Raw genomic sequence first — 21,174 nt, forward strand, 5'->3', positions numbered from 1 at the left:
TTGAATTATTATTTTTTTTATTTTTTAGAAAAACAGGCCAAAATGGACCAGAAAAAGAAGAAATGTGAATAAAATGAGGGAAAATAAAGATTTTGGCACAAGGAGAAATTACATTTTAATGTGTATAACTAAAGTTATACACAGTTCTTAACTAAATTATTTTCCAGAAAAGCTTGCAAAAGTGTTTTGGGTACAGAAAAGTTTCAAGACGGCGAAGCAAGGCCGAAATGTGACTTGACATGAGAGTTAAAAATATATTGTCTAGTGCATGAAAACTCTCTCTACTTGCCTTTATTCTCACAAATTGTTTCAGGGAATAACTTACATCCATTATATTACAATTGGGTTTTGAAATTTCAAAATGTGTATTTTATTCATACTCTCTTGTTTTCTTCACAATGTCTCATCTTCATTGACCTCATAATTATAAGATTGCAATTAAATGACTCACCTCTGGAAAGATAAAATCTCAAACAAATTTAGAAGATAAACTGTCTAACATTTTGCCCTGCCATGTGGTGGGCACCCAAAAATGTTTGTTTTAGTAACTGATTTTGGAGAAGTATTTGAAGTTGGGCATTCAAGAATGGAAGAGTAGGTAGAAGTTGTCAAGCAAGTTTTCTTTGTTTTGTTTTGTTTTGGTTTGGTTTTGAGATAGGGTCTCCCACTATTGCCCAGGCTGGAGTGCAGTGGTGCGATATCGGCTCACTGCAACCTCTGCTTCCCAGGTTCAAGTGATCCTCCCACTTCAGCCTCCCAAATAGCTGGGATCACGGATGTGAGCCAGCTAATTTTTTTTTTTTTTTTTTTTTTTTGAGACAGAGTCTCGCTCTGTCACCCAGGCTGGAGTGTAGTGGCATGATCCGGGTTCACTGTAACCTCCGCCTCCCGATTTTAAGCAATTCTCTTGTCTCAGCCTCCAGAGTAGCTGGGACTATAGGCATCTGCCACCACGCCCAGCTAATTTTTGTATTTTTAGTAGAGACAGGTTTCAGTATATTGGTCAAGCTGGTCTCGAACTCCTGACCTCACATGATCTGCATGCCTCAGCCTCCCAATGTTCTCGGATTACAGGCGTGAGCCACCGCACCCATCCCTTTTTTTGTAGAGACAGGGTTTCACCATATTGCCCAGGCTGGTCCCAAAGTCCTGGATTCTAGCAATTCCCCCATCTCGGCCTCTCAAATTGCTGGGATTATAGGTGTGAGCCACCATATCTGGCCAACAAGTACTATTAAATAACAAAATGAGCTAACATTTATTTTATATATATATATATATAAAATTAAACAACAAAATGAACTATCATATATTCTAAATATATATATATATATCATCAAATGGAAGATCAATGGAGATCATTATTGAAACACTTAATCAAGTATTCTGAATGCCTTTTCACTATGGTTAGAGGAAGAAGCACTGAGAGAGGGGGAGAGAGAGAGAGAGAAAGAATAGGAAGGCCTTATACCACCTTAGTAAGTATAGTAAAATCACTTTTGTTAGATAAAATTAGTACCAGTAGTTGGTCAGGTAATTTTATAAAGGTTAAAACATAGAATCATATAAATATTTTATATATATATATACACACACACACACACACACACACACATACACATACAGTCATGAACTCTGAAGGCTCTGAGATTCTACCCTTCTTGAAAGCTAACAAGTTAGCCTGCCACAGTTTCTTGGATGCCAGCAGAAGACAAGAAGCTCCTGTATCAGAAAAGAAGAGTCTCAGAGCACAGCAGGCCACACATTTGTTCTTGTCCCACCAAGTCCCATATAGGTAATGTAGAATGGCCTGGGAGGACACTACACAGCCGATGAATTGTATCACAACAGAGGAATCTCCAACTTGGGAAACTCCAAACTTCTATAAGGGGAATATAAGCAAGACTGCCCAACCTTTGTCTGAGAGGTAGATATTAGCTTTATGATCCTTTACTGCAAATAAATCTACCTTTTGCTCCAGGGAGAGACACTATCTGCATCTTCCAAAGCTGTTATGCAAACACCCTTGGAAAGACAGTCATGACAAGAGCTGCTAATGCCTCTGCTAAGAATATGTGCAGAAATGAGAGATCCATGAAGAATTATCTCCCAACACACGCTATAATTTTTTTAAAAAATTGATGTAGAAAATATGAATGTATTAAATCATACCCATAATTTATCCTCTGCTATTTCTATATGTTTCAATTATATTAATTTTTTTCTTTTTAAGCAATTTACATTTCTTGAGTTTTGTCAAAGCATGCAACTTTTTTTTTATTTTGAGACAAAGTCTTGCTCTGTCACATAGACTGAAATGCAGTGGCGTGATCTCAGCTCACTGCAACCTCTGCCTCTCAGGTTCAAGTGACTCTCCTGACTCAGCCTCCCGAGTAGCGAGGATTACAGGTGTGCACCACCATAACAGGCTAATTTTTTTTTTTTTTTTTTTTTTTGAGATGGAGTCTCACTCTGTTGCCCAGGCTGGAGTGTAGTAGCACAATCTTGGCTCACTGCAAGCTCTGCCTCCTGGGTTCACACCATTCTCCTGCCTCAGCCTCCCAGGTAGCTGGGACTATAGGTGCCCACCACCACGCCCGGCTAATTTTTTTGTATTTTTAGTAGAGACAGGGTTTCACCATGTTAGCCAGGATGGTCTCAATCTCCTGACCTTGTGATCCGCCCGCCTCATCCTCCCAAAGTGCTGGGATTACAGGCGTGAGCCACCACGCCTGGATAATTTTTGTATTTTTAGTAGAGACTGAGTGTCATGATGTTTGCCAAGCTGGTCTTGAAATCCTGACCTCAAGTGATCTGCCCACCTCAGCATCTCAAAATACTGAGATTACAGGCATGAGCCACCATGCCTAGCTGCAGCTTTGTATTTATAGGCACCACTCTGTCTTCACACACATTTAATCATGTAATATTATTATTAATCAAATAGTTATGTATTCTATAATAATTTGTAATATCAAATAATTATGTAGCTACAATAAACAAAATGACGTAGCCAAAAGAAACAAACACAAATATTTGGGTGCCAGACTAATTCTTAGTAAGCAAAAATACTGAAAACACGAAAGTAGAGTGGCATAGAGATACTTGAGTAGTCAGGCAGCAGCCCTAATTCAGTGTGGTATGAGTATCAGTTAGTACATTATATAGAGGAAATGGAAAACATTGGTTAAAACAGCTAGTCAGAGGGCAGTGTATCTACTACAATATCTTGATCTTCTAATATATTCTCATTTAGTTGTTTTATTGAGGCCCTGTGTAAAACTATGACCAATAGTTGGAAGATAGAGTCAACACTAAAGTGAGTGCATATTCTGAATGTCAATGATCAATGTTGGGAGGATCTTAGATAGAAAATAAATTTAGTGGTTTTTTTTTCAATTTTTATTTTAAGTTCTGGGGTACATGCTCAGGATGTGCAAGTTTGTTACATAGGTAAACGTGTGCCATAGTGGTTTGCTGCACCTATCAACCCATCAGGTATTAAGCCCAGCATGCGTTAGCTATTTTTTCAAATGCTCTCCCTCCCCCTACTCCACCCTCTGACAGGCCCCAGTGTGTATTGTTCCTCTCCATGTGTCCATGTGTTCTCATTGTTCAGCTCCCACTTGTAAGTGAGAACATGCGGTGTTTGGTTTTCTGTTCCTGCATTAGTTTGCTAAGGATAATGGCTTCCAGCTCCATCTACATCCCTGCAAAGAACACGATCTCGTTCCTTTTTATGGCTGCATAGCATTCCATGGTGTATATGTGCCACATTTTCTTTATGCAGTCTATTGTTGATGGGCATTAGGGTTGATTCCATGTTTTTGCTATTGTGAATACTGCTGTAATGAACATACGTGTGCATGTATCTTTGTAACAGAATGATTTATATTCCTTTGGGTATATACCCAGTAATGGGATTGCTGGGTCAAATGGGATTGCTGGCTCAAATGGTATTTCTGGTTCTAGAATCTTGAGGAGTCGCCATACTGTCTTCCACAATGGTTGAACTAATTTACACTCCCACCAATAGTGTAAAAGTGTTCCTATTTCTCCACAACCTCACCAGCATCTGTTGTTTCTTAACTTTTTAATAATCGCCATTCTGACTGGTGTGAGATAGTATCTCATTGTGGTTTTGATTTGCATTTCTCTAGTGATCAGTGATGTTAAGCTTTTATTCACATGTCTTTGGCTACATGAATGTCTTCTTTTGTTGAGCAGACTGCTGTAATAACACGTCACAGACTGGGTAGCTTAAACAATAGAAATTTCTTTTCTCACAGTTCTGGAGGCTGGAAATCCAAGATCAAGGTGCAAGCAGGGTTAGTTTCTGGAGAGGCCTCTCTCCTCAGCTTGCAGATGGCACTTTCTCACTGTGTCTCACATGCCTTCTCTCTGTATATGCATAAAGAGAAAGAGCTCTGATGTCCTCTGAGGTCCTCTCAGATTAGAACCCAACCCTTATAACTTCATTTAACCTTAATTACCTCCTTAGAATCCCTGTCTCCAAGCAGTCACACTGGAAGTTAGAGCTTCAACCCATAAATGTGGGAAGTGGAGCACAATTCAGTCTATAACAGATTGACAGGAGAGAGAACCAGTAAATTTATCAGCTTTGCTCTCTATGAAAAGATGGCAACCTCCTCTTCCATTGCCATAGCAAATTTGATACCATCCATCACAAAACATCTAAAAATCATGAGCAAAATATTTTGAAGATTTTGTAAATGCACTACCAAGGTGCCTGGAAACTGAGAGACACCTTAGAAGAAAAGATTGTTGTAAAAATGTTAATTTAACTTTGAAGCTAGTGAGAGTCTAAAGACATTTTTAAATCTCTGATAAGGCCAGCCTTGCACAGCTGGGTAGGTGAGAATTATCATGAAGATACAAGACTCAGGAATCAGTCAATCAGAAGCCACGTTTTCAGGACTAGGATATGATACAAGCAGATTTAATACAGGGTGCCATGAGGAAGGGTAATAGCCATCATTGTTGAGTAGAATCTGGGAGACTAGAGGGGGACCTAAGTCTTGAGGTAGGAATTAGGGTTGAAGGCTTATGACCAATCCACATCTGATGGTTTTAATAACCTTACACTTTAATTATCCTATCTTCAGTGATGTCTTAAATGCATGATTGCTTGATTCAATTGCAGGTGAATACAATTGCCTGTGTTCTCAATATTCTAGACTAGTCTTATTTCTCTGAATAGCACCTTATTTATCTGTAGATTAAAAACCATCTATGTCAGGCCTGAATAAAACAGTTTATATTTATAATTCAAAGATCAAATCTAAAGGCAAGGCTTGCTACATTTTTTACCTCTATTCTGAGAAGTTGAAACTATTTTACTTATAGTTTATTTACTTATCATCAAAGGAAGAGACGGTAGAAGGCTTTATTTTGTACCTTCTCTTGAAATGGGGAGGAGATTTGTATATTTTTGTCTCCCTGACTAAACTAAAGTTAAAAAAATAAAATGACTTGCAAAAAGGTCAAAACTACAGGCAGGATATTATCTCTGCCTCCGCCTTTTTTGTCATCAGATTACTTGGCGACTCTCCTGAATACTTCCACTCTCCTCAGCCTCCCTTCAGGAGGAAAAAACAACAGACCGCAGTGGTTTCTTGGGTTTGAGCTTTGTGGGCTCAGGCTCCTGCTCACGCTGTAGCACGACTGACGGGAAGTAGAACCCCTCCTACCTCACACAGCCAGGTCACTAAGAATCTTTCAAAATTATTCTGCCAAACTTATGGGAACTTGGCATATCTGCTGAATAAATGCAGATTTACCAGAGCAGATTATCTGATCACCACTTCACCTTCATATAATTTTCAAAGTACAAAATAATTAATAAATTTAGGATGATCCACTGCATTTGCTACTTATGGCTATGTTATATACTAATTGACAATAAGGTACTTTGGGGAATCTTAATTAAATATTGTTACTTTATTGGCACAGACTATTTCATTCTGATGTGAGGAAAATCAATAAAACTGTCTAGACCTCAGTAAGGAGAGTACTTACGTTGTGGCTAAAAGGCTATGATACTTTGTGGCTAGGCAGGTAAAAAGAAGAATATTTATATAATGCAAGATACAACTTTTGAGAGGACCATTTATTTGTTTTATTGCTACACAAAGTATGCAAGTTAAATATTACTGGCTGTTTGAACCACTGGGTAAAACAACAGTTCTACTTAGGTAGAAAAGATTTATGTCTATTGTCACTATGCACTGTTTTCATTGAAGACAGTAAGGAAATTCTAATCATGCATCAAACGTGCATCTCTTAAAAAATATAAAATGCTAGAAACCATTTTTAAAGGTATATTTTTTGAGAACACAGTAAAACCTGAAAAATCCTAACTGATTTACATATTTTTAGAGATTTTATTTTATTCGTAAAGCCTGAAAAATCCTGACTGATTTATATTTTTTCAGACACTTTCATTTTTATTTTATTGAGATTTTAAATGTATCGTGTTTGGAAAGTACATGAACACTCATACAAATCAAAATTCCTGCCAGGAATTTATCAACAGTATTATGTCCATTGTATGTAAGTATCTATATGTGTGAGAGAGAGAGAGAGACTGGAGTCATTTGTATGTTTATTAAGGCATTTTAAATTAGCTCGTCAATTTTAGATTTTAAGTATTTTTTTCTGTGTATAAAGAAACAAGAAAAGAACAAGAAATAGAAAAGAAAAAGATCTGAAGTTGGATTAACCTGGTCTGTAAGGGACAGCAGAGAAGCAAAAAAAGGGATAAGTAAATAAATAAAGATCTAACATTAAAACTTGTACTTCTCATATACCATTAAAGTATTACTACTTTGACATTTCTGAAAGCAACTCTAATAGTGACAGCTTACACATTACACTTATTTCGTGTTCTATATAGGATGACTGTAGAAATTATTTTACCAGTAGTTCTTTTCCTGTGGAAATGTTTGACGTAAGTATTTGTTATTTTGGACAAAGTATTAAACTAACCTCATCATACACATCACACTTACATTTTCTCTCTCTCACACATACTGACTTTCTGTTATCCTGATTTGCACATAATTTCTGGGGTTTTTTGTTTGTTTTGTTTTGGTTTGGTTTGGTTTTTTGAGACGGAGTTTCACTCTTGTTGCCCAGGCTGGAGTGCAATGGCGTGATCTTGGCTCACCTCTGAACTCTCCAGCACTTCTGGGTAATCGAGGTGAGCAGATTCTCCTGCGCTCGGGAGTCTCCCGAGTAGCTGGGATTACAGGCATGGTGCCACCACTATCTCTACTACGCAGACTAATTTTAGTCATTGTGGGTAGAGCATGGGTGTTATCTCTATGCTACTAGGTCAGGCTGAGGTCTCAGAACTCCCTGAACCTCAGGTGATCCAGCCACCTCGGCCTCCCAAAGTGCTGGGATTACAGGCATTAGCCACTGCACCCAGCCAATATGCCCATAATTTCTTCTGCCTCATTGTTTCCTCATTCACCAGACAAGATTAATGTGGCCAGTGTTATAATAAGGATAACAAGAAAGTGAAGACAAAGATACGGACAAAACAGAAGAAAAAATTTATTGAGTTTTATTATGCATCAGGCACTCTTCAGGGTGCCTTGCAAACCTTCACACATTTAAAGTATATGAGAATCCCATAACATATATTCTGTTTTCAGCCACATTTTAGATATAAGAAAACCAATGAACAGAGAGATATTAAGTAACTTGGCCATGGTCACGCAGCTATTCCCAAACTGTAGACTTTCTAAGCTAAGTTCCATTGATAAATCCTTCCCTTCTTTATGAGTACACTTTGGCTCACTGTGTCTACTTACTATAGCTTCTGGAAAGTTCAAGTGCACATCTCTATCTTCCACAGATTTCTCTAGAGCACTGAGATATAGTACACCATGAAGTCTCAAACCAACAACTTAACCTGGCATAAGCTTAAAGCTTTACACATTCTCTATTTTTTAATTTACTGACCTTTCATGTCAGATCACCTTTCTTAAAATCCTGGACTCAGGATAAGGCCTTTCTTTGTGTTAGCTATCAAGAGTCTTAATTTTAAAGCCAAGACTTGTCGAGCTCCCTCAGTGTTGAGCCAAACTTGTCAAGGTCACCCCATGTAGCCGGTTTTTCCTGGCACCTTCTTGTATGATCTTTCCCAGTATTTTATCAGTGGCCTTGCACTTAAATGTAGATTGCAAAGCAGTAACAGGAGCAGTGCTCAGGAGCTTCTTAAAAGTCTGGAATCTTTAGTCCCACTTGCAGCCTACAATTCTTACACAAATCACGTTTGAGAAGCAGTACTTCAGGACATTGCCTGCTGTTTGACAAATGGATCTAAGTCTCCAGTGTGGTTTCCAAACCCTAGTGGGCATTAGAATTACTGGGAGGGCTTGATAAAACACAGACTTCTACTTCATTGAGTATCTGAGTCAGTTTGGACGAGGGTAGGACTTAAAACCAACATCTGTGACAAGTTCCCAGATGATGCCTATGGTGCTGATCTGGGGACCACCCTTTGAAAACAACTATTGTACTTCCCCTGGATTCTATCCCCTTCTGTACCCAAAACTTCTCTAAAAACTGTGAGTTCTCCTTAACTACAGATTTATCGTTACCTTTCAATAATTCAGATACGAAATTGTTCTTTGCAGCTATTTTCTAAGAAATTGTAGGCTGATGAAACCCAGCATATACTGGGGAGTAAGAGCTGAGGTGGGGATGGATATCTGAAATTCCTGCCCTGATCCTGATATCTAGACCATTTAACATCTACTATGATTGTTTCATAGGATAATTTGACTGAAATATTCATAAGTACAAACAAGGTGGGATAAAATATATATTGAAGGGTCTGTAATAGCTGTTTCTAAACTAATCATTGTAAAGAGAAATTCAGCTAGGAAATTCATGGAACTGCTTAAGGATCGTGGTATAAAAGGACAATCTGGAGTTGAAAAGAGAGAGCAGCTAGGAATAATAAACAATTTATCTGCATCTTTACTGAGGAAATGTTTAGGGAGCTTCTTATTCTCAAATTGCTCTAGAAATGGGTATTTTGAAATCTCTAAAGTGCATAAAAGTAAAGCTACATGTTATTTCAGACCAAATCACTAAGAAAATATAAATAATTTACCTGGATGTCACTGACCTATAAGACTGGAAAAATTCGAGGTATGCAATTGTGGGATACCTCCTAGAACACTCAAGCTTTTATACAAGACAGCTGGGAATTTTCCAAAGTGATAATCATTTATAACAAGGGCTCTGGAGGGAATACAGAGAACTACTGATTATTCTTTCTTCCATTTCACAGAGATTGTTAGAATTTAACATAAAGAATTGAAGCTTTAAATATATAAGGTGATTATATATGTATATACATAATACACCCCATATATATAAATCAGGCATACTTCCTTTAAGAAAACTGGCATTTATCTACAATAATATGAGAAACAAGGATCAGTAGTTATAAACTATTTAGATGTTCAGATATTTTTCTACATCAAACATTATTGAAATACATTGAGTTACCAAGTTATTACAGCCATGATTTTACAATGGTCTTGAGTAAGAAGTACAGGATAATGATAAATAAACTCATCTCTGAAGTGTTCTTTTATAGTTTTATAAATAATTTGGAGGAAGCAGGCCATAACCAAATCTCCAAGTCTATAAATGGCGTAAACTTTTTATTGCAGTGAAATTGTAAGCTAAAGGAGATAAAGTGCAGAAATCTCTTTTGGTATGAGAAGGCATAAAAATGGCAAATGAATTTCTATATAACAAAATCCAGAAAGCAAGTTGCTTGTGGAAGGATAATCCAAATTTTACTAATGGAATGGCAAAAACTTGAAGCCAGCAACAATCTAGATAAAGGCCTTGGCAATCATTATAAACACTTGGGTCATTGGTCTTCTGTGATATCTCAGGAAAAAAAGGTGGTTATTTTTAAAATAAAATGTAAGAATTACAATCTTACTTCTATCCATACTGCATGATTCTACTCATTACTCAGGTATTAGACAAAGTCATAAACAAAGACAAAAATAGAAATGAAGCTCAACAATGGGAATCAGAAACTATCAGGAGGCTGCAGAACTGTTGAACTGGATTAAAACTAAAAGATAAAATGTTCAACTTGCAAAAATGAGATGCTTGCATAAGACAGAAATCTTTGAAATATGAAATAAGTTAACATATAAATTGGAAAAAATTGTATTTTACATAATGGGAAAATATATTGTCTACCACTATATCCTGACAGTTAGATAGAAAAAGCTTAGAAAAAAATTCCAAAAGATTTTTGATACCACTGTGGTGGTGGTCACCTGATGACTTTTTCTAAGTAAAAATGGTGGGGTGGTGTCATTAGCAGACCCTTAAACTTCGGAGGGAGGTGGAGTGTGTGACAACCATAGATGACACCCACAGTTTCCTGGAGCCTCCTTTACTGACAAAATATTATGCTGGATATACCATGCTAGCTATTTTCTTTTATTATTGTTACCCTTACTGTTTTGTAAAGTAGCTCTCTTTCTGATAAAAAGAAAATAATAATAATTATCCATATATCTGCCTCCATCCTCCACCCCTGTTTTTTAGGTATTTGTGTCTATCTCCTATTTTTCCTCAACTACCCTATTGCTTGCTTTCCCTCACTGTTCTCTCCCCACTATGTATTATTTTCTGTACTTTGACAATTCATTCTAGGCCTCTTTTGTCACTCTGTCTCTCATTTCTACTCTCTGAGTCTTCCATACTGCATTGTTCTATTCACACTGCATTGTCTCTTCTGGTTTTCTCTGAACCTTTGCTATGTGATGTTTTGGAAATTTTCAGGAGGAGAAAAGTTCAGCAAGAGAATGGGACTACCGGAAAAGACAGAAAAAGCTTTAAGGTGAGGAAGGAGGTTTGAAAACTTTTGCAGTATCTGTGTGTCTATAACTCTAGAATTGTGGGCCTACACCAGTGCAATAGTACTCAATATTCCCCCAACTCCATCAATAGTACTCAATATTCCCCCAACTCCATCAGTAGTAGTCAATATTCCCCCAACTCCATGCTATTCCAAGAAGGTAGCCAAGTGCCTGGATACACCTCCTTGAAGTTTGCTGGCTAGAAAGATGCAGATTCAAAAAAGATTACTCATCATCATCTGAAAAAGCTATTAAAATGCCCACTCATTTTCCAATTACATGTATCTCTGTGAGTCTGGATCTTTATTATATAATTTTATCAAAGATTATAATACAACGAATTTGGAAATGAGAATGTAGAAAAGATAATCTAGCTCTTCTCCATGAAGCTAGACGTTAAGGAGATATGCGAAAGTGTAAAACAGTGCCACTCCTCTCACTGCTTTATAGTGTGGAAAACACATTTATTTTTATAAAAAGATTTTATATATGTTAAAATGTAATGGGTTTATTATAAAGCTCTTGTTAAATAAATTACCAAATAAAACCTTTTAAGTTTTCTTAGTTTTAATGTGTAACATGGCAAACAATGATAGCTATAATTACACAAAAATAAAAGATCTTTGTTGTTCTTAATAATTTTTAACAGTATGATTTTTTCATAAATTATATTTTGTGATCCTTTAATGCTATTAAATATACATATATCTTAATATAGAATAGTATAGTTTAATACATTGAGACATTTCCTTAATTGAGCAGTAATTTGCATTTCTCAGCAGTGATCATCAGCTACTGAAAAACCTAGTGTATGGTTTTATATTGAGAGTTTTGAGTTCAGCTTTTCATTCCAGGATTTTTTTATATTTAATAGTGAAAAAAACAAAACAAAATAAAACAAAAAACCCTTGAAACAAATCTGTTCCAATCTTAGATAAACACTTTTTACATAAATGTTTCAGTTCACAAATAACAAGGAAACCCCTAGTGTCTCCAAAAGAAGGAGAAATTGAAAACCAGCATTATAATGAGTCTCTGGCAATTTGGCAGTCATAGAGGCTTTGCTGGGCTGAGTAATCAAGAGACTTGGCCTTTAAAGGCCACATGAAGCCATGGGCACCTGCGAGTTGATGAGTTGGAATGAAGATGACTCATACAACTTTGACCCTTGAAGGACATCATCCACCAGGAAAGTGTGAGCTTCATTAAAATCTCTACACTTGAAAATGGATATGACAAAGGAACTTTGTGTCATACTTGGCCCTGGGTGAAAAAAAAAAAAAAAAATCTCCCCTGAAACTACATCCAAAGGTCTGCTTTAACAAGGTTAGAGATTTAAATTTAACCATGGTGTGGAAAGTTAATACAAAAAGTGTTTTCCAAAGTGGTAATATTTCTAAGAAGCCTGGCCAATGCAAACCCAAGACTTCTCTGTATGGATAAATCACCAAGCCATCCTTCCAGGATTCTAACAGATAAAGCCAGCTGAGGATGATTTCCCAGTACAAAATCTAAAAAACACATTAAGAAAAAATCCAGAATGGGACAGAGTCAACATAAAACAAATGGATGGGAGAAATATACGCATAATACCATACACTCAAATGAGAGATTCATCAGATATGTCATACAATAATACATAAAATGATAGGGAGAAAAGCAAAACTTAAATATATGGGAAACAAGATATTGTCCAAAAAGACTAGACAATTTGAAATGATGAACAAATAGAACTGTGAAAAATAAAACATATAATAGGTGATTTAAAAATTTAGAGATAAGGATTAGGTTAAAAAAGATTGAAAATAATCTAATGGAGTAAAGTATATATCTGGAGACTCTATTCAAAACATAACACAATTAGAAAAAAATAGGATGGAGGAAGAAAAATATGTGACATGAAACAGAAAACGAAAGAACCCAGCTATATCTACTTACACATAAAAGAGGAGAGGAGAGAAGAATGGGAAAAGGGAACATTCCTAGAGATAATTATAAAGCATCATCAAGAAAAAATGGAAGTCATGATTCCTCAGGGTCAAGAAGTCTAATGAGTATCAATGTGAATTTGTAAAACCGAATTCTTTTTGTTTTATTTCAATGGCGTTAGGGTCACAAGTGTTTTCTGGTTACATGAATGAATGATTCATATAGTGTAGTGGTGGTGAATTCGTGTAGTGGTGAATTCTGAAATTTTAGCATACCTGTCAATCAAGTAGTGTACATTATACCCAATATGTAGCTTTTTTAATCCCTCACTCTTCTCCCATCCTCTCCACTTCTGAGTCTTTAAAGTCTATTATACCACCCTACATGGCTTTGCATATCCATAGCTTAGTTCCCACTTGTAAGTGAAAATGTACAGTACTTGGTTTTCCATTCCTGAGACACTTAACTCAGACTAATGGCCTCCAGTTCCAACCAAGTTGCTACAAAAGACATTATTTCATTCTTATTTATGGTTGAGTAGTATTCCATGGAGTATTTATCCACTCATTGGTTGATGGGCACTTAGGTTGGTTCCATATCTTTGCAATTATGAATTGTACTATAATAAACATATGTATGCAAGTGTCTTTTTAATATAATGAAATTCTTTTCCTCTGGGTAGATTCCCAGCAGTGGGATTGCTGGATCAAATGGTAGATCTACTTTCTCTACTTCAAGAATTTTCCATACTGTTTTTCATAGAGGTTGTGCTAATTTACATTCCCACCAGCAGCATATAAGTGTTTCCTTTTCACCACATCCACATCAACATCTATTGTTTTTTGACCTTAATAATGGCCATTCTGGTTTTGATCTGCATTTCCCTGATCATTAGTGCTGTTGAGCATTTTTTCACATGTTTGTTGGCCATTTGTACACCTTATTTTGAGAAATGTTTATTCATGTCATGTGCCAACTTTTTAATGGGATTTTTTGTTCTCGCTGATTTCTTTGAGTTCCTTGTAGATTCTGGATATTTGTCTTTTGTTGGATGCAGAGCTTGCAAATATTTTCTCCCATTCTGTGGGTTGTATGTTTACTCTATTGGTTATTTGTTTTGCTGTGCAGTTTTTTAGTTTAATTAGGACTCATTTATTTATTTTCTATTTATTTTCTTGTGTATGCTTTTGGGGTCTTAGTCATATATTCTTTGCCTATGCCAATGTCCAGAAAAGCTTTTTCCTATTTTCTCTTAGAATTTTTATGGTTTCAGATCTTATATTTAAGTCCCTGAGCCATCTTCAGTTGATTTTTGTATACTATGAGAGACAGGAATCCAGTCCCGTTCCTCTACATGTGGCTATCCAGTTTGCCCAACACCATTTATTGAATAGGGTGTCCTTTCCCCATTTTATGTTTCCATATGCTTTGTTATAGATCAATTGATTGTAAGTATTTAGGGCTTTATTTCTGGGTTATCTATTCTGTTTCATTGGTCTGTGTACCTACTTTTATACCAGCACCATGTCATTTTGGTTATTATTGTCTTGTAGTATAATTTGAAGTAAGGTAACGTGACGTCTCCAGATTTGTTCTTTTAGCTAAAGATTGCTTTGGCTATTTAGTCTCTTTTTTCATTCCATACGAACTTTAGGATTGTTTTTTCTAATTCTGTGAAAAATGATGTTGGTGTTTTGATAGGAATTGCACTGAATCTGTAGATTGCTTTGGGCAGTATGGTCATTTTCACTATATTGATTCTTCCAATCCATGAGCATGGAAACTATTTACATTTTTTTGTGACATCTATTATTTCTTTCAGTTATGTTTTGTAGTTCTCCTTGTAGAGATCTTTTACCTCCTTGGTTAAGTACATTCTTAGGTATTTTAAAATTTTTTGCAGCTATTATAAAAGGGATTGAGTTATTGACTTGATTCTCAGCTTTGTTGTTGATGTATAGAAATGCAACCAATTTGCATACATTGATTTTGTAACTTGAGACTTTACTGAATTTGCTTATCAAATCTAGGAATCTTTTGGAGGAGTCTTTAGGGTTTTCTAGGTAAATGACCATATCATTGGCAACAGAGACACTTTGATTATTTCTTTTCCAATTTGGATGTCCTTTATTTCTTTCTCTTGCCTAGTTCCTCTGACTAAGACTTCCAAATTCTTTATACAACCTAAATAACTTGTAGCGAAAGTGCTGATCACTGATGACAGAAAAGAAAAACTCTTAAAGACAACCGATAAGAAAAACAGATTCTCAGAGATCATGGTGGGCAGGAGGCAAGACCAGGTTGCAGCTCCCACTTGGACAGGCAAAGAAGTGTGTGGAGACTTGCATCATGAACTTTGGCTTCAGACCTACTGCAGGAATAAACCAGAAAAGCCAAGAGAACCCATAGACCCTCTGAAGGAAGCAGATTAATCCTGAAGGACCCAGGAGACACCCCAAATACTGTGCTGGTAGCCATGGATGAGAGCCCTACAAACAGTTCACATCACAGGACTCTGTGCAGACAACCCCCAGTACCAGCCTGGAGCCTGGTAGACCTACTAGGTGGCTAGATCCAGAAGAGAGATAACAATCACTATAGCTCAACTCTCAGGGAGCCAAATCCCTAGGAAAAGGGGGAGAGTACTACATCAAGGAACATTTTGTGGGACAAAAGAATCTGAACAGCAGCCTTGAGCCCTAGATCTTCCCTCTGTCACAGCCTACCCAAATAGGAAGGAACTGGAAAAACAATTCTGGTAATATGACAAAACAAGGTTATTTAACACCCTCCAAAAATCACACTAGCTTACCAGTAATGGATCAAAACCAAGAAGAAATTCCTGATTTACCTGAAAAGGAATCGAGAAGGTCAGTTATTAAACTAATCAAAGAGGCACCAGAGAAGGGTGAAGTCCAACTTAAGGAAATCAATAATATGATACAAGAAATGAGGGGAGAAATCTTCAGTGAAATAGATATCAAAAATAAAAAATAATCAAAACTTCAGGACATAAAGAATACACTTAGAGAAATGCAAAATGTTCTTGAAAGTTTCAGCAATAGAATAGAACAAGCAGAAGAAAGAACTCCAGAGCTTGAAGACAAAGTATTCACATTAACATAATCCAACAAAGACAAAGAAAAAACAATTTAAAAAAATGAACAAAGCCTCGAAGAAGTTTTGGATTACGTTAAACAACTAAACCTAAGAATAATTGGCATTCCTAAGGAAGAAGACAAATATGAAAGTGTGGAAAACATACTTGGGGGAATAATCAAGGAAAACTTCCCTGGCCTTCAAGAGACCTAGATAACAAAATACAAGAAGCTCAAAGAACACCTGGGAAATTCATTACAAAAACATATTGCCTAGTCACACTGTCTTCAGGTTATCTAAAGTCAAGACGAAAGAAAGAATCTTAAGAGCTGTGAGGCAAAAGCACCAAGTAATGTATAAAGGAAAACCTATCAGATTAACAGCAGATTTCTCAGCAGAAATACTACAAACTGGGAGCGATTGGGGCCCTATCTTCAGCCTCCTTAAATAAAACAATTATCAGACAAGAACTTTGTATCCAGTGAAACTAAGCTTTATAAATAAAGGAAAGATATAGTCTTTTGCAGACAAACAAATGCTGAGATAATTCACCTGTACCAAGCCAGCACTACAAGAACTGCTAAAACGAACTCTAAGGCTTGAAACAAATCCTGGAAACACATCAAAACAGAACCTCTTTAAAGCATAAATCTCACAGGACCAATGAAACAAAAATACAATTTAAAAAAAGAAAAAGAAAACAAGGTAAACAGGCAACAAACAGCATGATGAATAGAAGGGTACCTCTCATCACAATACTAACATTGAAAGTAAATGGCCTAAATGTTCTACTTAAAAGAAACAGAATTGCAGAATAGATAAGAATCACCAACTATCTGCCGCCTTCAACCAACTATTTGCTGCCTTCAAGAGACTCACCTAACATAATAAGGACTTACATAAACCTAAGGCAAAGGGGTAGACAAAGATATTTCATGCAAATAGGCACCAAAAGCAAGGAGGAACAGTTATTCTTATTTCAAACAAAACAAACTTTAAGGCAACAGCAACTAAAAAAAACAAAGACGGACATTATATAATGATAAAAGGCCTTGTCCAATAGGAAAATATCACAATCCTAAATATATATGCACCTAACACTGGAGCTCCCAAATTTATATAACAATTACTACTAGACCTAAGAAGTGAAATAGATAGCAACACAATAATAATAAGGGACTTCAATACTCCACTGGCAGCACTAGACATATCATCAAGACAGAAAGTCAACAAAGAAATAGTGGATTTAAACTATACCCTAGAACAAATGTACTTAACAGATATTTACAGGACATTCTACACAACAACTGCAGTATATACTTTCTATTCATCAGTGCATGGAACTTTCTCCAAAATAGACTATATGATAGGCCACAAAACAAGTCTCAATAAATTTAAGAAAACTGAAATCATATAAAGTACTCTATCAGATCACAGTGGAATAACACTGGAAATCAATTCCAAAAAGAACCTTCAAAATACAAATACATGGAAATTAAATACCTGCTCCCAAATGATCGTTGGGCTGACAATGAAATCAAAATAGAAGTCAAAACACTCCTTGAACTGAACGATAATACAACCTATCAAAAGTAATACAACCTATCAAAACCTCTGGGATACAGCAAAGGCTGTGATAAGAGGAAAGTTCGTAGACCTAAGTGCTGCCTACATCAAAAAGTCTGAAAGAGCACAAATAGACAACTTAAGGTCACACATCAAGGAACGAGAGGAACAAGAACACACCAAACCCAAGCCCAGTGGAAGAAAAGAAATAACCAAGATTGGAGCAGAACTAAATGAAATTGAAACAAAACAAGTACAGAAGATAAATGAAAGAAAAAGCCGGTTCTTTGAAAAGATAGATAAAATTGATAGGTCATTAGCAAGATTAACCAAAAAAGGAAGAGAGAAAATCCAAATAAGCTCAATTAGAAACGAAACAGGAGATATTACAGCCAACACCACAGAAATACAAAAGATCATTCAAGGATACTATTAACACCTTTATGTGCGTAAACTAGAAAACCTAGAGGAGATGGATAAATTCCTGGAAAGATACAGCCCTTCTAGCTTAAATCAGGAAGAACTGGATACCCTGAGCAGACCAATAACAAGTAGCGAGATTGAAAAGGTAATAAACCAAACTAAACAAAAAGAACAAATCGGGAGGCATCACATTACCTGATTTCAAACCATGCTATGAGACCATAGTTCAAAACATGTACTCTAAGGTACTGGTATAAAAATAGGCACATAGATGAATGGAACAGAATAGAGAACCCAGAAATAAACCCAAAAACTTACAGCTAACTGAACTTCAACAAAGCAAACAAAAGCATAAAGTGGAGAAAAGACGCCCTATTCAATAAATGATGCTGCAATAATTGGCAAACCACATGTAGAAGAATGAAACAGAATCCTCATTGCTCATTTTATACAAAAATCAACACAAGATGGGTCAGGGACTTAAATCTAAGACCTGAAACTAAAAATTCTAGAAGATAACGCTGGAAAAACCCTTTCAGTCATTGACTTAGGCAAGGATTTCATGACCAAGAACCCATAAGAAAATGCAATTAAAAACAAAGATGAGTAGATGGCACTTAATTAAACTAAAGAGCTTTTGCACAACAAAAGGTATGTCTGTTTACTTTGTCAGTAAACAAAGTATGTCCCACAGAGTAGGAGAAAATCTTCATAATCTATACCTCTGACAAAGGGCTACTATCCAGAATCTAAAACTACCTCAAACAAATTAGCAAGAAAGAAACAATCCAATCAAAAAAGGACACGAAGAGACAATTCTCAAAAGTAGATATACATACGGCCGACAAACATATGAAATAATGCTCAAACACCGCTAATGATCACGGAAATGCAAATCAAAACCACAGTGAAATACCACCTTACTCCCACAAAAATGGCCATAATTTAAAAACCAAAAAATGTTGGCTTGGATGTGGTTAAAAGGGAACACTACTACACTGCTTTTGGGAATGTAAACTAGAAAAACCACTAGGGAAAGCAGTGTGGAGATTCCGTAAAGAACTAAAAGAACTACAGTGTGATCCAGCAATCCCACTACTGGGTATCTACTCAGAGGAAAAGAAGTCATTATACAGGCTGGGTGTAGTGGCTCATGCCCGCAATCCCAGCGCTTTGGGAGGCCGAGATGGGCAGATCACAAGGTCAGGAGTTCGAGACCAGCCTGGCCAACATGGAGAAACCCCGTATCTACTAAAGATACAAAAAATTAGTCAGGCGTGGTGTCACTTGCTTGTAATCCCAGGTACTCGGGTGGCTGAGGCAGGAGAATCACTTGAACCTGAAGGGCGGAGGTTGCAGTGAGCTGAGATCACCCCATTACACTCCAACCTGGGTGACACGGCAAGACTCCATCTCAAAAAAAAAAAAAAAAAAGTCATCATACAAAGAAGAATCTTACACACGCATGTTTATAGCAACACAATTTGCAACTGCAAAAATGTAGTACCAAATCAAACAAAATGTCCATCAGATAAAGAAATGGTGGAATATATATATGATGGAATACAACTCAGTCATAAAAAGGAATGAATTAATGACATTTGCAGCAACCTGGATGGGATTGGAAACTATTATTCTAAGTGAAGTAACTCAGGAATGGAAAACCAAACATCATATGTTCTCACTCATAAGTGGGAGCTAAGCTATGAGGATGCAAAGGTATAAGAATGACACAGTGAACTTTGGAGAAAGGGTGGGAAGGGACTGAGGGGCAAAAGATGACAAACTGGGTTCAGTGTATACTGCTCGGGTAATGGGTGCACCAAAATCTCACAAAACATCACTGAAGAACTTATTCATGTAACCAAATAACACCTGTTTCCCAAAAGCCTATGGAAATAATTTTTTTTTTTTTTTTTTTTTTTTTTTTTTTTGAGACCGAGTCTCACTCTGTCACCCAGGCTGGAGTGCAGTGGGGTGATCTCAACTCACTGCAAGCTCCGCCTCCCAGGTTCATGCCACTCTCCTGCCTCAGCCTCCCAAGTAGCTGGGACTACAGGTGCCCACCACCATGCCTGGCTAATTTTTTGTATTTTTTTTTTTTTTTTTTTGAGACAGAGTCTCGCTCTGTCGCCCAGGCTGGAGTGCAGTGGCCGGATCTCAGCTCACTGCAAGCTCCGCCTCCCGGGTTCACGCCATTCTCCTGCCTCAGCCTCCCGAGTAGCTGGGACTACAGGCGCCCGCCACCTCACCCGGCTAGTTTTTTGTATTTTTTTTACTAGAGACGGGGTTTCACCGTGTTAGCCAGGATGGTCTCTATCTCCCGACCTCGTGATCCGCCCGTCTCGGCCTCCCAAAGTGCTGGGATTACAGGCTTGAGCCACCGCGCCCGGCCAATTTTTTGTATTTTTTAGTAGAGACGGGGTTTCACCGTGTTAGCCAGGATGGTCTCAATCTCCTGACCTCGTGATCCACCTGCCTCAGCCTCCCAAAGTGCTAACAGATTCTTATAAACAAATGACAATAAATTTTTTCAACAACAACATTAAAGTTACAAAACAAGGCAATAATATTTTTAAACCTGAAAAAGGAAATAATTAGTAAATTATCATTTTATATCCAGTTTATCTAAAAATAGAGATAAAATGAGGACTTTCAAGAAAAAAAAAAATAGAGAATTTAGTAAAAGCAAACCTCCAAAGATGAAATTTAGGACGAAAAATATTGAACACGGAATGAAAAACTGAAAAGCAATAAAGAAAAGAGGAATAATTGGTAATTATGAATGTAAGTAAGCACTTAATATATTTAAACATGCACTGCAAATTAGAGAAGTATAAACACATAGTAGTAATAAATACTAGATTTTTCAAATATAAGGTAGAATACAAGGGTAATCTGAGTGAAAGAATTCTAAAGTTCATTTATTGTTAAGGAAACCAATTAACTTCGGACTTTGTTATCTCTTCCTGACTATATTTTAAGGAAAAACAAATTAAAGAATAGAAATAGAATATATAACTTCTATAACCAGTACAAAGGGAAGAAAGGAGTAATAAATAAAACTTGAGCAATTCCAAGGAAGTTAGAATAAGAAAACAATAAATATACAATGAGAACACATGGGCACAGGGAGGGGAACATCACACACCACACACACACCAGGGCCCGTCCGTGGGTGGAGTCTAGGGGAGGGATAGCGTTAGGAGAAATACCTAAT

Source organism: Papio anubis, chromosome 3, assembly GCF_008728515.1.
Source record: "Papio anubis isolate 15944 chromosome 3, Panubis1.0, whole genome shotgun sequence".
Classification (NCBI taxonomy): Eukaryota; Metazoa; Chordata; class Mammalia; order Primates; family Cercopithecidae; genus Papio; species Papio anubis.